This window comes from Amblyraja radiata, chromosome 6, assembly GCF_010909765.2.
Source record: "Amblyraja radiata isolate CabotCenter1 chromosome 6, sAmbRad1.1.pri, whole genome shotgun sequence".
In the NCBI taxonomy this organism is placed as follows: Eukaryota; Metazoa; Chordata; class Chondrichthyes; order Rajiformes; family Rajidae; genus Amblyraja; species Amblyraja radiata.
In genome coordinates, this window is record NC_045961.1 from 79,719,031 (window position 1) to 79,735,976 (window position 16,946).

The following is a 16,946-nucleotide window of genomic DNA, read 5'->3' on the forward strand; positions in this document are numbered from 1 at the left end:
AATCCGAGGGTCACCAATGAGGTAGATAGTAGTTTAGGACTGTTCTCTAGTTGTGGTAGGATGATTCTGTTGCCTAATAAAATATGGGAAGAAACTGTCCCTAAATCTGGAGGTGTGCGTTTTTACACTCCTGTACCTCGTGCTCAATGGGAGAGGGGAGAAGAGGGAGTGGCCAGGGTGTGACTCGTCCTTGATTATGCTGCTGGATTTGCCGAGGCAGTGTGAGGTAGAAATGGAGTCAATGGAAGGGAGGTTGGTTTGTGTGATGGTCTGGGCTGTTTTCACAATTTGTTGCAATTTCTTGCAGTCTTGGATGGAGCTGTTCCCAAACCAAGCTGTGAAGCATCGTGATAAAATGCTTTCGATGGCGTATCTGTAGAAGTTGGTGAGAGTTGTAGGGGACATGACAAATTTCCTAAGCCTTCTAAGGAAGTAGAAACATTGGTGTGCTTTCTTGGATGTTGCTTCAACATGGGTGGTCCAGGAATAGTTGCTGGTGATATTTACTCCAAGGAATTTGAAGTTTTCAACCATCTCTACTTCGGCACCGTCAATGCATACTGGGGTATGTGTACCACTCGCACCAAAACTCTTCTTAATTTATATTTGCGTGTGAGTAATACTGGAGATTAAGATCCCATTTCACAACTGGTTTTATTGAGGTACACACTCACACACTAGAATCGCAAATATTTACAAACTCTATATAAAAAAAATATTTCCTCCTCTCAGTTCTTATCCTGACTCCAACATTTTCGAGCCTTAAGACACATATCTGAATATCTACAGTGTCAATCTCAGAATCCTATGCCATGCAATGGGATCACCACTCATTTATCAAACCTCCAAAGGGTATAAACTCATCTCAACCAATCTATCTTCATTGGATAATATCCTCATTATAGAAATTAACCCAGTGAAGCAATGTTAATAAATGACAATAAAATGAATCTAATCTAATCTAATCTAATCTAATGTTATGCTGTTTCCACTATTGGCTGTTGCCACTCATTGACCTGAAAGTTTAACTCAATTTCTCTTTCTGTAGATGCTATCTGCTGCCGAGCATTTCTAACATTTTCTTTTTTATTCTAAGCAAACTAACTCCTTTTTTAATCAGGAGAAATAAACTGCAAACATCACTGAAATACTTTACAGCCTTATGTTGCGATTTGAATACCACTGTTAACTAACCTATTAAGTCATACTATTTTGTTTAGCTACCGATTTAATACAGTGTAACTGATACTGGGCCAATTTCCCACTGTTAGATGTAAATATTTAAAACAAGAAAATGCAGGTTAGACAATAATGATGAAGAATGAAACAAGGTAAATGTTTCAGGTCGAGAAAATTTCACCAGCGGTTGAGGAAGATAAAATAGGTAAAAAGAGAGAGGAGCAATATTCTTCAAGCTGAGCACTCCTCAAAGGTAGGCAGCAGGGAATTTAGCCTTAATCAAAAGGGATAGAACATGCAGATGCTAGAAATCTGAAATAAAATGGCGGACTTATTCCGCAGGTAAGATGGCAACTGTTGAGCGAGAACCAGAGATGATGGAGTCATAGAGTAATACAGCATGAAAACAGGCCCTTCAGCCCAAATCGTCCATGCCGACCAAAGAGCTCCATCTAGGACCATCTAGCCGGTCCCATTTTCACACATTTGGCCTATAATCCCTCCAAACCTTTCCTATCCAAGTGTTCTTTAAATGTTTTTATAGTACCTGCCTCAACCACCTCCTCTGGCAGGTCATTCCATAAACATAAGGTTTTTTTTCTGAGTGAATAAGTTGCTCCTTATGTTCCTGTTCAATCTTGCCGCTCTCAACTTAAACCTATGTCCTCTGAATCAGCACGGGAGCACCTCAAGGCTGCGTGCTCAGCCCCCTGCTGCACTCACTCTATACTCATGACTGCGTAGCCAGTCACAGTGCGAACTCCATCATCAAATTCGCTGACGACACCGCTGTTGTGGGGCGTATCACTGATGGGGATGAGTCAGAGTATAGAAGAGAGATCGAGCAACTGTCCATATGGTGCCAGTGCAATAACCTGGCCCTCAACACCAGCAAAACCAAGGAACTGATTGTGGACTTTGGAAGGAGTAGGAGGGGGACCCACAGCCCCATTTATATCAACGGGTCGATGGTTGAAAGGGTCAAGAGCTTCAAATTCCTGGGCGGGCACATCTCTGAAGATCTTTCCTGGTCCGAGAACACTAATGCAATTATCAAGAAAGCTCATCAGCGCCTCTACTTCCTGAGAAGATTACGGAGAGTCAGTTTGTCAAGGAAGACTCTCTCTAACTTCTACAGGTGCACAGTAGCGAGCATGCTGACCGGTTGCATCGTGGCTTGGTTCGGCAATTTGAGCGCCCTGGAGAGGAAAAGACTACAAAAAGTAGTAAACACTGCCCAGTCCATCATCGGCTCTGACCTTCCTTCCATCGAGGGGATTTATCGCAGTCGCTGCCTCAAAAAGGCTGGCAGTATCATCAAAGACCCAAACCATCCTGGCCACACACTCATCTCCCTGCTACCTTCAGGTAGAAGGTACAGGAGCCTGAAGACTGCACCAGCCAGGTTCAGGAATAGCTACTTCCCCACAGCCATCAGGCTATTAAACCTGGCTCGGACAAAACTCTGATTATTAATAACCCATTTTCTGTTATTGCACTTTATCAGTTAATTTATTCATGTGTGTATATATTTACATTATGGTATATGGACACACTTATCTGTTTTGTAGTAAATGCCTACTATGTTCTGTGTGCTGAAGCAAAGCAAGAATTTCATTGTCCTATACAGGGACCCATGACAATAAACTCACTTGAACTTGAACTTGGTTCTTGATTCCACTACCCTAGATAAAAGACTATGTGCATTCACAGATAAAAGGATTCTGGTCAAATATCATTGACCTAAAACATTGACCATTTTTCCGTGAATAAATTGCTGCCTGATCTGCTGAGCATCCGAAGCATTTTCTGTGTTCATTTTACATTTCCAGTATCTGTAGTGCTATACTTTTCAGTTCAGTAAATTGGCCTTAACTTGTCAGCCTGCACTTGCATCCACAGCCGAGCATAAACAGATTCAGATAAGCAGTTGAGACCAATTGTGACATTGCCAGTGCATTAAAAATGGTGCATTGGTTGAAGTTACCTCCTTAGCTCACCATCTGCCATCTCCTTCGATTTCTTTCCTCTCTCCCTCCAACAGTCTGCTTCCTCGTCTACATCCTAATTAACACCCACAGGTTTGTGGCAATGGAGAACCAGAAAATGAGCAGCACCTTCCTTTAAACCATATGTAGTTTAGAGAGGAAAATTCTTCGGCAAAATATATGTAAGAATGCAAATCGGGATAATGTTCATAAAACGTGATGGGGTGGGGGGTTAAACCATGTTGCTTAGCAACTCACAAACCTCATCATTTCAACTCTTCCCTCCAGTTTGTAATGATTCTCATTGCTTTTGTTTTACTTTGTTGATTGGCAGTTCTGTATTTTATTTCTTTGTTTTATATTTGGAAATGTGATGTTTTGAGTGCTGCCCATTTTTATGTCAGTACATGTAACTTATTTCTCTGCAGAACTGTATCCTTGACATCAATTATGCCGTTGAGTACGGTGACATTGCACATTCATTTTTCATCATTAGTCTAGCCTACTTACTGCACAGTCAACGCCAGCAAAATGTGGTCATGTTTCATGAGCAGAAACGGATGGGAAAAGAATCTCCCTGCATTATACAAATTAACAGCCTGGATGAGCTGCTGATACTCAAGAATGATAGTGTTCTCTTGCTGTGCTGCTGCCTGCTTTACCACAAATCAGATAACAATAACTACAAATGTATATACTGTATGTATCCCTATCTCCAGATCATGCATTATTACTTGTGTGTATCACACAGATAAAATTATGGGGTGAATTTCCTGACACCTCCTACAAGAACTGAAAACTGTTCATGGTTCTGAATATACTTCTGAATAGTCACAAAATCACAGAGCAGGGTACAAAACGATTTTGAACTATGATGCGAAAGTTAGGCTTAATAAGCTAGTGCCTTTTTTCAGGAAGTGGCGAGGGAATCATGGCTGATGCACTTCAGTATCCAAAGGTTTTATTTACAAAAGCAAAGAGAACGACAACTAAAGAGGTCTGTCTGAGATGATCAACAGGAAGCCAAAATTCAGGAGAAGCTTCTTCCACTGAGAATGATGCAAATGAGGAACTCATTATTGCAACATATTTCCATGCAGGATGGATCTATCTTAATGCTGCAACAAGGTTCTTGCAGAAGGGAAGGCTTTCTCTGGGTGATGTCTGGAAGGAGGTCACAGCTTGCCAACTCACTAAAGAGAAGACCAGGAGCTAATAGAAACATAGAAACAGAAAATAGGTGCGGGAGTAGGCCATTCGGCCCTTCGAGCCAACACTGCCATTTAATATGATCTTGGCTGATCATCCATAATCAGTACCCCCGTTCCTGCTTTCTCCCCATATCCCTTGATTCTGTTAGCCATAAGAGGTATATCTAACTCTCTCTTGAAAATATGTTGGTTTTAATAAAACTGACACACCCCAGGAGTTTTGGTGTTTATCTGAGACCGATGAGGACTTGTATTACAGGGACTTGTATAGTCTGATATTATGTGCTTGTATCTGGACATACCTGCATTAGTTGGGGGCGGCGGGGGAAGGGGCTTCCACTTTGCCCTTGTAGTCTGCTCCAATGTCCCTCTCAGCCGTGGTAACAATCACCATTCACAAAGAGGATTGGACTGAATTCTGGGACATTCTCAGGTTTGCTGGACCATTCAATCAGAGATACATAGAGCCATATGGAATAGAAACAGTGTAATGTATACCGGGTTTAGGCTGTTGAGTTTCAGGATTGATGGGTATTGGTGTGGTTAGGATTTAGGGTTTTGTGGGGTTTAAGATTTTGGTTGAGATTCAAGATGTATTAGGTTTGAGGTGGTCGAGTTCAGATTGGGATGTTGTGTTGGGTTGACTAATCTATCGGGTGAGCGAGCATCCCTCCGGACAGAAATGAAGTACAAGCCAAGCCCATTTTAACTTCCAGGGTTCATTGACATTTGGTGTGCTGCCTAAACAATGGCTTGGCATCATGGCTGATGACCCAGAGTGGAAATTCTGGAAATACAATCCATGGCATCTTGTCAGAACAGGGGTTGGCATGAGGTGTTTATAAAGAGGGCAACACAGTAGTATTGCTGCTTAACAGCACCAGAGACCTGGGTTCGATCCCGGCTACAGGTACTGTCCATATGGAGTGTGCACGTTCCCCCTGTGATCATGTGGGTGCCTCTGGGTGCTCCAGTTTCCTCTCAAATTTCAAAGAAGTGCAGATTAATTGGCCTCTGTAAAAAAATTTCCTTGTGTGTAGTGTATGGGTGATTGTTGGTCAACACGAACTCGGTGAGGCAAAGGGCCTGTTTCCATGCTGTATCTCTAAACTAAACCAGGATTGTGTCATGTGATTTCCATTACCTCCATCCCTCCATTACCTCCATTCCAGCATAGGCCAATCAGCACAGGACTGCTTGAGACTTTTTAAGACATTTTTATAGAGAAATAGGTCAACAAATCATATAGCATGGAAATGAGTCCTTTAATTTACAGTGACCAATTAACTTACCAACCCATAATTCTTTGAAATATGGAAGGAAACAAGAGCACTTGGAGGAAACCCACACAGTCACAGGGAGACTAATCTTATGCTGAGGAGATGCTGAATTTGATATCCATGCATAAACTAGGACTTCTTATTTAACTGCATTCTCAGCAAACTCCACTCAGAGAGTAACAGATGTGATGATTGAACCCAGGTCACTAGAGCTAATAGCAGCTCCATTAGCTGCACCACTCTGCTGCTCATTATTGTTTTGATATCCTTTTACTTTCTCTCTAAAGTTACTTGAAAAGGTAGTCAAACTTCTTAAGATTTTGGAAAAAACCCGAAGGAATTATAACCGCACGGCACTGGAAGAGATAGAGAGAAATACAGATGAGAAGGACTGATGCCCTAGGGAATAATACCAGTTCCTCTGTCCCTCATACCATTCTCAAAAGAGTTAAATAAGAAGGCCGACATTAAATATGGATATTAGATTTTGCATCTCCCTAATATAAAATTATACCATGACCTTGTTGACGTAAATGGGCAGTAATCCGAATATAAAGTTGGATGCTGCACCACGAGGTTAACTATTTGACCAGATGCCCCATTGGTGTCAGACTGGATGATAATCTGAATTTACAACTGGTGACAGGAGGCAACAAAATATCATATTGAAACAGAGTAGCCTCGGTAACGATTTTTCTGCCCAGCAGCTGAGAAATTCCAGTTATTCCTTGATTTACAGGAGGAATGTGAACCTGGAAAATATTTTGTGGAGCAAAATTTCATAAGGCAAAAAGATTGGTCAATATACATTGTGGGTATTTTGGGGAGCATGTATTCTTATGGGTGTAGTAACGTACTATGTGCAATGGTGAAAAACTTGTGACAAATGAAAGGTGCCTGTACCAAACAGTCAATGTCGTATTAGCAGAACCTGTATATTTAAAGTTTGTGAATTAGCATCCAAACAACAGATGATAGCAGGATCCCAGAACATCTGAAAGCATTCTGCTGCCAATGAAATGTTTATGAAGTGTGGTGTTTGTTGCAGTATAGGAAGAATATGAGATGATGTATGCTTACACTCAACATCTATAATCGGTAACTTTTGCACCATACTTCACTCTGATAATAAAAGTTCATGGCAAAGCCCTGGAACACATAGATCACTTCCCATGTCTCAGGAGCTGGCTCTCTGTGAAAGCAGACTTTGCTGATGAAATTCACCATCATACTCAATGACTCAACACAGCCTCTGGTTGATTGAGGAAAGGTTATTTGAAAATCGAGACATTCCAGCTTTGTCTATTGAGCAACAGTGATCCTTGCTCTTCTAAATGCTTCAGAGACCTGGAATATACATTGTACATGCTGAAAACCACTGAGAAAATACCATCAGCAATGTCTCTATAGAACCTTACAATTCACTTGAAGACTAAGCAAAACAACATCCTCTTCCTATCCAACATTTCCAGTACTGAACCCTGTGTTACAGAAAAGTTGCATTTTTAGATGAGCGGCACAATGGTGCAGCGGTAGAGCTGCTGCCTTACAGCGAATGCAGCACCAGAGACCCGAGTTCGATCCCGACTACGGGTGCTGCATCTACGGAGTTTGTACATTCTCCCCGTAACCACGTGGGTTTTCTCTGGGATCTTCGGTTTCCTCCTGTAAATAGCTCGTTCTATGCTCCCCCTTGTCTAGTTTTAGTCAATAAAATACTGAATCAAGCACTTGAGCAATTAAACTTTATTTTGGAAAACACAACAGTTCCCCTCTACTATACCTATTCACTGCGGTTTCGATCCTGCATCTGCTTGGCCAAGCCCTTCTAGGCTCGTGCAAGCAAAGACACTACAAAGGATCACGTAGTCCCAAGCGTCCATCTGATGAGTTTTCACCTCCCGAGTTTTCGTGGGCGCGAATTCCCTCCATCTATGTTGTTGCTCATTCTTCTATCCCTTTTCATAGTCGAACCTATAACCTATAATTCCTGGACAAAGCAAGTTACCATTCATGCACTAATGCTTTCCCATACATTCTACTGTATAATGTTCTGTCATAAACCCTTTTCTATTTCACTATCACTATTCTGCTCTATAATATACACTTTACTATCCGAGGATCAACACTAATCAGCCCTCTCCGTATTCACACAATTCTTAATTTTAGTTGCCCAGGCATTTCGCCCTCCTCTGGTACCTGTTCCGCTAGCATGCCTGTAGCATCTGTTCACTGGAACAATGAGATGCCAGCATTGTCTTTCTCTCAATCATGTTTCTGATACGATTGTATTATCCAAGTTCCCTGAGCTAATCCATGTCCTGAGTTTATGAACCTTAGCTGTTAACCCTTTCTTACAATGAATTAAATGCAATTAAAACCATCAGTAGTTCCTTTTGTTTTGTCATGCTCCTGGGTGTCCTACCTTCTAAACTTGGTCCTTTTGAATACAGTATTTGCCCTCAACTTCTCCTCTACCTCTTTTTTTCTCTTGAACCCACCCCATGCCAATGTAGTGTAATCTGTCCTGTGCAGCACTAACTAATCTCCCTGCCAGGATATTGTTCTCCTTCCAGTTCAGATGCATCCCATCCCTCTTGCACTTGTCTCCATTACCCCCAAAAAATCATAATGATCCAAGAACCTGAATCTCAGTCTCCTGCACAAGCTCCTCATCCACTGGCTAATCTTTCTATCTTTCCCCTCGTGATACGGGAATAATCCAGAGAGTACTATCCTTTTTAACCTCTTTCCGAAATCCCATTTCCACTCCACTAGTCCCCTTTTCTGCCTATGTCATTGGAACAAGGTGCACAATGACTCTGGCTGCTCACTCTCCTCTTGAGAATGTTTTGCAGCCACATGGAAACATCCTTCACCCTGGTAGTTGAGAGGCAACACGCCATCTTGTTGTCTCATTTGCGGCAAGAGAATCTTCTGTTTGAACCCCTAACTATTTAGTCCCCTTTCTTTATCGTTCACCCAAACACCACCCTTCCCTGTTGAGCCTCAGAGCCAATCACACAGTGCCAGAGACTCTGCTGCTGCTACTGCCCTCTGAAAGGTCGTCCACCTGCTACTCCCCAACAGTATTCAAACAGCACACGTTATTAAGGGGAATATCCACAGGAGAACCTTGCACTATTTTACCTTACTTTACCCAGGTATTACCTTTACCTGTCCTAGTGCTCACCCCAGTGCCTGTAGCCTGCACTTGAAGTATGACCATCTCACTGAAAATCTTACGTGTGAATTTCTCAGCAAGCCTGATCTTCCTGAGTGCATCAAATTCAAGCTCCAGTTTCTTGACAAGGTCAGTCAGAAGCTAGGGCTGGGTGCACTTCCCACAGGTGTAGTCACCAGGAAACATAGAAACATAGAAACATAGAAATTAGGTGCAGGAGTAGGCCATTCGGCCCTTCGAGCCTGCAACGCCATTCAATATGATCATGGCTGATCATGGCTGATTTCTCATATCATGCAAGAGAATCATACCCCGGCTCTAACTGCCATCCCCACACTAAGACTGAAGTTTAAAGACCTTATCTGATTTTTCCAATACCTCTGCTCAGCCTTCTCGCCGAAGCCCCACAAACCAAGGCCTCGGTACTTACTACTCAAACACACAGCCATTTCTCAATGACTGCTCAACTAAAGCCTCATTCCTTTTTATCCTGAAAGTAAAAAGCTCTTACCTAGATGTCTGCTTTTAAAATTTCACATGCTCCTTCTCTTGTCAGTAAACACCCCCTGCTCCTATTTCAAGTGTTTAAAGAGCAGACACAGTTTCAGTTTAACATCTCCTCAGAAGGACGGCTCCTACAAGTGTCAATCTGGATCTTGTGCTCAATGATCATTCCTGTCCTTCTCAGGCAGAGGTATTAGGGCAACACTCTGAACTAAAGCAAACACTTCAAAACAGCAATCAATGTTCTTACTGTTGCAAAGGAAGGACATTATTTGAAGTGCAACTGAAGGTTTCTCAATGTTCCAAGGAACAAGGGAATCAAATCCCAAGTGACTATTTGTACTGACAGTGAAAAAAAAGGTTAACAGTTAATCAACACGTTGCACATATCTGTACGGATGTCATTCCTTCCTGTGATAAGGCTCAGCTTGTTTGGCCTTCCATATCTATCCTAGGTAAGCATGGACAGTAGCGTGGCCAGACCTGACTCAATTTGACTAATTGCAAAAGGTTTACAGAACAATTTGGTCATGCTGCCAATTCCTCCAGCAAATGTTCCTGTCAACGCTGGGTTTTTTTTTTTAACACAATCCATCAGTAAGTTAGCTTTTGCATCAGAATATTTCAGTTTGATGCCTGTTTGCAAATTCTGTTGCATATCAAAAGGAACTGGGGCATTTTAAGTGTCTTGTGGCAAATGGTCCATGAGTGATCCAAGCAATAGAGTTGCCAATTCAGCTTGCTGAAGCTTTTTGTTGTCATTGATCACCTTATTTTGTTTGCTTTATTGTTTTTTTGACATTTGTAGGTTGTTCAATAAGGACTATAAATCTACGCATGGTCTTTATCTTTCAAGGGACCTTCTCCTTGGCAGCTCTGAATTTATTTTAGTCGAGTTTGTTTTATTCTATTTTAAATTAAGACTCACTTTTCAACTACTGTTCATTCTAGACAACATCCAGTAAAATGAAAGGCTTTCAAAACATTGATCAAACACATTCGCATGAATAGCTCTTGAGAGAGGGAAAACTGTTCCTGACCAATAGATTCCTGTTCTTTTTTCTTACACTATATAGATTGTCTATAACCAGCAGATGTTGGAAAAGTTGGAGTGTGAAGGAACTGTTCCCCAGTGCAAATAAGTCAATAACTAGAAATAATTGATTTAAGATAATTGCAAGAAGATTTAAAGGAAAAATATTGTCATCCGTAGTGTCATGAAGGTGTGATCTTAATCCCTAAATTTATGGTAGAAAGCCATGGCAGATATGAGGGAGGGCACTTGATGTACCTTAACCCAAAGAAATTGAGATGGGGTGTAGAATTAGAAGAGAGAGCATATTTCAGATAGCATGGACTCGATGATCAAAATGTTTTTCTTCTATAATGTCAGCAGTGCCTCACTCAAATCATCTCTAAATGTTCTATCTTACTTAACTAATCATCTGACTTTGGTAATTGCAACCTGAGGTTTGAAGATTAAACGTCAAGTGACCTGACTGGATCTGGTTGATTAAGTGCAGAGGCTGATTGTATTGGACCAAGTTCATTGTCACATACGTATGAACCCAGTAGTCTGCTTTTCTAATTTACAGTAACTCTTTATTAACTGCCCCCCTCTGGAAGTGGTGGGGAAAAGTAGGGTGAACGGCAGTCATTACTTGACGGTCTTTGCTAGCTGATGGTCAGAAGTCCATCATGTAACACACACCGTTGGGTTGTAAGCTATCTAAGAGAAATATGAGGTGCTGTTCTTCCAATTTGCATGTGGCCTCACTCTGACAAAGGAGGAAACCACAGACAGAAAGGTCAGTATGGGATTGGGAAGGGGAGTAAAGATGAGGCTTCTCACAACATGAGGTTTTTCTCTCTAGGACATTCTTCAGTAAACATGGTTTCTCCCTTGTTATTGTTACAGATGAAGCCCACACCCATGTCTCCTCTGTATCTGGCAATTCTGCTCTTGCGCCCCTTCCCATCAGATGGAACAAAGGTAGAGTTCCCCTGGTCCTCACTTTGCAGTTCACCAGCCTTTGCATCCAACACATAATTCTCCAACATTTCTGTCACCTTCAATGTGATCCCATCAACAACTGCACTTTCTGGTTTCCGTAGGGACCATTCTCTCTGCAACTCCTTGGTTGCTTCACTCAGTTCACTCATCCCTACCCACCCAACCAACATCCCTTGCCCTAGGCACTTTTCCCTGCAACCACATGGAATGAAACCCTAGTCCATATACCTTCTATCTCATTGCCATCTCACAATTTGAGCAGCTTTTCCAGTTGAGTCAGAGATTCACATGCACCTCCTCCAAGTTTCTCTATTAGAATGCAATTTATTGTCATTCAAACCTAGGTTTGAACGAAATATCATTTCTACAGTTTTTTACATTACAAAACAATCCAAGACCCACACTTAACACCGTTTACATAAACATCCATCACAGTGAGTCTCCAACATCTCCTCACTGTGATGGAAGGCAAAGTCTTTATCTCTTCCCTTTGTTCCTTCTCCCGTGGTCCAGCAGTCCAACTGCAGTGTCGAGGCGAACTGGGGCTCCGATGTTAAAGCCCCCGGCGGGCGATGGTAAGTCCTGAGGCCGTTTAAGCCACGCTGGGCGATGTTAGGCCCCGGCTCCATGTCCTTAAACCCGCGATTCCAGCGGGAGAAGTCGCCGTTGCGGAGCTCGGAAAAGCGGTCTCCCACCAGGGACCTGCGAGCTCCCGATGTTCCCATCCACCGGGTCGGCGGCCGGTGCCTCCGAACTCCAAAAGTCGGGTCGCAGCCGCACGCCACCACAGCTCTTACCGCTCCGAAGTTGGCCAGCTCCGCGATGTCAGTTCCGCAGGCTCTGCAACTGGAGCTCCCAGGTTAGTCCCGGCCGGAGGTCGCCGCCGGCTCCATGATGTTAGGCCCAACGACATCCGAGACCCGACAGGGAATAGTCGGGTCCCCGCACATGGGAAGAGATTTAAACGGTTTCCCCCACAGCCCCCCCCCACCACCCCCCACATATACACAGCTAAAAAAAATAATAACAACTAACTCAAGACATACATTTAACAAGACAAAAATAAAAAAAAGACAGACGACTGTAGTCGAGCCGCTGCCGTTAGGCGCCGCCACTTGCCAGACTATTGCATTCAGTGCTCCCAACATGATCTCCTTTAGATCAACAAGACTAAGAGTATGCTAGCTGACCATTTCGCTGATCACTTCCGTTAAAGCCTGCTGGATCTCTCGGATATTAACCATTTTTACTCACTATCCATTCTCCTACCAATCCTTCTGTCCTTGGACTCCACCATTGCTAAATTGAGGCCACACATAAACTGGAAGTACAGCACTTCATATTCCACTTGGATAGCCTACAACCCAACAGTATGGACATTGAATTCTCTGATTTCTGGTTTTCCAGCCCCCTACCCCACCTCTCTTTCCCCTACCCCCCATCCCATCCATTTGTACACACATTTTGCCCACCATCTTCCACTCACTACCTTGTTATGACAGTGTGTTAGTGAATGATTCTTCAATAATCAAACTGAGAGTCAGCAGCACTTGATTCCTTGTCAACAACCTTTGTGTAGTGGAGATGGGGAAGAAAAGGATAATATTTTTATATGCATTCACTGTTTCCTTTCCAACATTCATGTTATGCAATTTGATAATAAAACGTATAGAAATCAACAATGATAGGTGATCTTTTCGAAAAAATATGTTGCCAGGAGTTGGACTGCACCTTTTTATAGTAAGAGTCAAGTCAAGAGTCAAGAGTGTTTTAATGTCATATGTCCCGGATGAGACAATGAAATTCTTACTTGCTGCAGCACAACAGAATATATGAATGTAAACATTGTATGTAACAGGAAAAAAAAGAAAAAAGTTCAGTAAATAACAAATATAGTGCAAATAACAAATAATAATAGTCTTTTTGCAGTTCAGAGCTCATAGCTTATTCGTTGTGTTTAATAGCCTGATGGCTGTGGGGAAGAAGCTGTTCCTGAACTTTGACGTTACAGTCTTCAGGCTCCTGTACCTTCTTCCTGATGGCAGTGGTGAGTGTGTGGCCAGGATGGTGTGGGTCCTTGATGATTTTGGCTGCCTTTTTGAGGCAGCGACTACGATAGATCCCTTTGATGGTGGGGAGGTCAAAGCCGGTGATGGACTGGGCATTGCTCACAACTTTTTGTAGTCTTTTTTGATCCTGGACGTTCAAGTTGCCGAACTAGGCCACGATGCAATCAGTCAGAATGCTCTGTACCGCGTACCTGCAGAAGTTTAGGAGAATCCTCGCCGACATGCCGAATCTCCATAATTTTCTCAGGAAGTAGAGTCGCTGATGTGCCTTCTTTACAATTGCATCGGTGTGCAAAGTCCAGGAAAGATCTTCTGATATATGCATGCCCAGGAATTTGAAGTTGTTGATCCTCTCCACCGTTGATATAAACAGGATTGTGGGTCCTCATTCTTCCCCTACTAGTGTGATAAACATATGGTATGCAAACTGCTGGCATGCAAATTGGATCCTTAATAAAAAGTTATAGAATTAGCCAAAAAGGATTTAAAAATGGATTAGAGAGGTTTGCACCTAGAAACATGCTCTAAATGGGGGTTGACATATATGATGAGCGTTTGAAGGCACTAGGCCTGTATTCGCTGGAGTTTAGAAGGATGAGGGGAGACCTCATTGAAACGTATCGAATAGTGAAGGGCTTGGATAAAGTGAATGTGGAGAGGATGTTTCTGCTAGTGGGAGAGTTTAGGACAAGAGGCCATAGTCTCAGAATAAAAGGATGTATTTTTAGAAAGGAGATGAGGAGGAATTTCTTTAGCCAGAGGGATGTGAATTTGTGGAATTCATTGCCACAGACGGCCATCAATGGATATTTTTAAGATGGGGATTGGCAAATCCTTGTTTAGTAAGGGTGTCAGGGGTCATGGGGTGATGACAGGAGAATGGGGTTTAGACAGAAAGAAAGATTGTCCATGATTGGATGGTTGAGTAGAGTTAATGGGCTGAATTCTGCTCCTAGAACCTATGAACTAAAACTGGACCTGTGTGTTCCCAATGAGACCACTCACAATTTCAGTCCCATTCCAATGTTTTACTGCCCACCAATTACAGAAAGGCATTAAAGGCACACTTATTTCATAGCAAACAAATACATTGTAATACACACTACAGCTGTAATGCAGGAGGGGGAAGCTGCAGAAGAGAGTGAGCGAGCTCTCAGCTTTAGTAAATTAAACCAGGCCTTCTCAGCAGCGGGGTTAATGCCAGGAGAGAGGTATCGTGTGCCAGGAAAGTCAGGAGATACACCAGTTTCAAAAAGGCAGAGCCAGCCAGGAAATGGCTCCAGCTGTCCCCTCAAGATGTGAGTACCCCAGTCATTCCAGCAATCAGAAATAGATTTCACTTCCTCACACATTTTGTAAAGAAGAGCTCTCCACGATTGAACGCTGTAGCAGTAGATAGTAGATAGATTAGGGATTCACTGTTGGTATCAGTGCAGGTAGTTCTGTAGAGGAGGATGTGAGGTATAATGTATTTCCAGTACTGAGAGAGACATTTTGCCTCGATCAGGCACTATGTTCTGCAGATTTCTTATGAAAACTGTCTTTCTGCAGTGTGTTCCTAATATCCTATGCAGGTAATGCCCTGATGAGCGATGAGGCTAAGGGTATTTTCCTGTTTTTTCCCCCAATTGCTTGCCTCACTCTCCTACCCCTCTTGCTTTTCAGGCCTGCACCCCAGAGCTCTGGGTCTCCTTGCTGTTCTTCCCCAGCACCTGCAGAGACTGCGTTGTGCAGCAGAGAGTGAACCACAATGAGGGTGTCTGTACCTGCTGTACCTTTACTGCAGAGCTCTTCAAGACTCATGTAGACACTGAAATCCCACCTTACAAAGACCAATGACCTTTCCACAACAAATCTGGTCCTCTCACACTGCTGTGCCTGCTCTAAGATTACAAATTGGTGTGAGGATCCAGGGAGGTAGAGGTTAGACTTTGCATCCTAATGGGCCTGTCCCACTTAGGACATTTTAGGCGACTACAGGAGACTATGTGGTCGCCACATGGTCGCCACATGTTCGTGGGTGGTTGCCAGGGAGTCGCTTTCATGGTTCATGTTGAAAATTTGCGGCGACCTGAATGAAGCTGCCATGGAGAGTAGCAAGGATTCTCGTGCCATAGGTGCGGTGATAGTCGGTCGCCAGGAGTTTGTAGGTTGTCGTAGGTTCTCGTAGGTTGTCGCCGGTGCTGACCAGTGAATTTCATTGGCTCATTGGGGAAAAAAAACGTCAACAGTAGTTTTCAGAACCAAGGATAACCGACCCGTAATGTTAATGTCCGCCGAGCGTCACAGCCGTGTATCTCTGGCTTCTTAAAAGTTGTCTCCACTCCTTCTCCCCACCCCGTCTCCCACTTCGCCCCCCTTCTCCCCCTCTCCCCCCCCTCTTTTAAAGGACTTAAGTGACCCTTCCCATACACTGTGCTTTCACCATCTAAATTATAGCACCAACTTTCCTGTTCATCGTGGTGTGTGTCTGTATCACATTGGCTTTGCACCATGTGAATTTCACTCAGACAGCATTCCCCCCCGCTTGCCCTGTCCCCTGCCTGCATAACTGGCTGGTGAAGGAAGCGATGTGTGTATGTGTTCCACACAAAATTATCTCCCGGTATGGCATTTGCAGTTACCACAGTCAAAGCTGCAAATTTGATTTGGCATCATTATAGTTAAAATAAATTCACACTATGTAATTAAATAATCCATTCCATTCTGCATTAAGAAAGGCTGTCTACATCACTCAACAAAATAAACAACAACAGCAACTACAGGCAGTGAAGCATAAATTCAATATATTTTATCAAGATGGAGAGGCTCCAGATTATCTTCTTTGTATATTGGCCGGTGATTCTGATTGAAATGATGTTTATTACATCACTGCTCATAAATTACATTCTGTGTTGCTTTAAGTTTGTGACTGAATTTTCCTCCACGATGGTGGTAATGCTTCATATAGACACCTTCGTTCCCTTTCATTATTTACAACGTATGTTAAATTTTTATTCTAATTTGCATTTCCCAAGATACATTGCTGCAATTTGCATTATTAAAAGTAATGTGAATGATGTGAATGCACAGGATTAAAATGTCTGAAATTGTTACTTCCTGTAAGGTTATTTGGATCGTATTTTCTACATCATTACGGGAAATTATTTTACAAGTGTTTGCATTTGTCACAGACACCGATTCCAAAGGTAGTTGAAGGATTCCTCGGTAAAAGACACAAAAGATTCAGGATTTGAAGACTGTTTGGAGAACATACAGATTATTTTCACAGGCTGGTCTGACAACCACTGACTGATGGTGTAGGATTTTATTTAACAACCAGATGCTCTGTGATGTCCTTCCCCTACCAGTGAAGGTGACTGCAGTTCTCATTGTCATTGGCATTTTTAGACACCAGTAGATGGCCATCATGCCTTCAATCAATCAGCTCTGTATTTCTAAGGGTCACTGATACCTTTCTCAGGCATGTTGACTGCCTCATTTGCTTTCCCCTGACTTTTGAGCTAAGAACCAAATA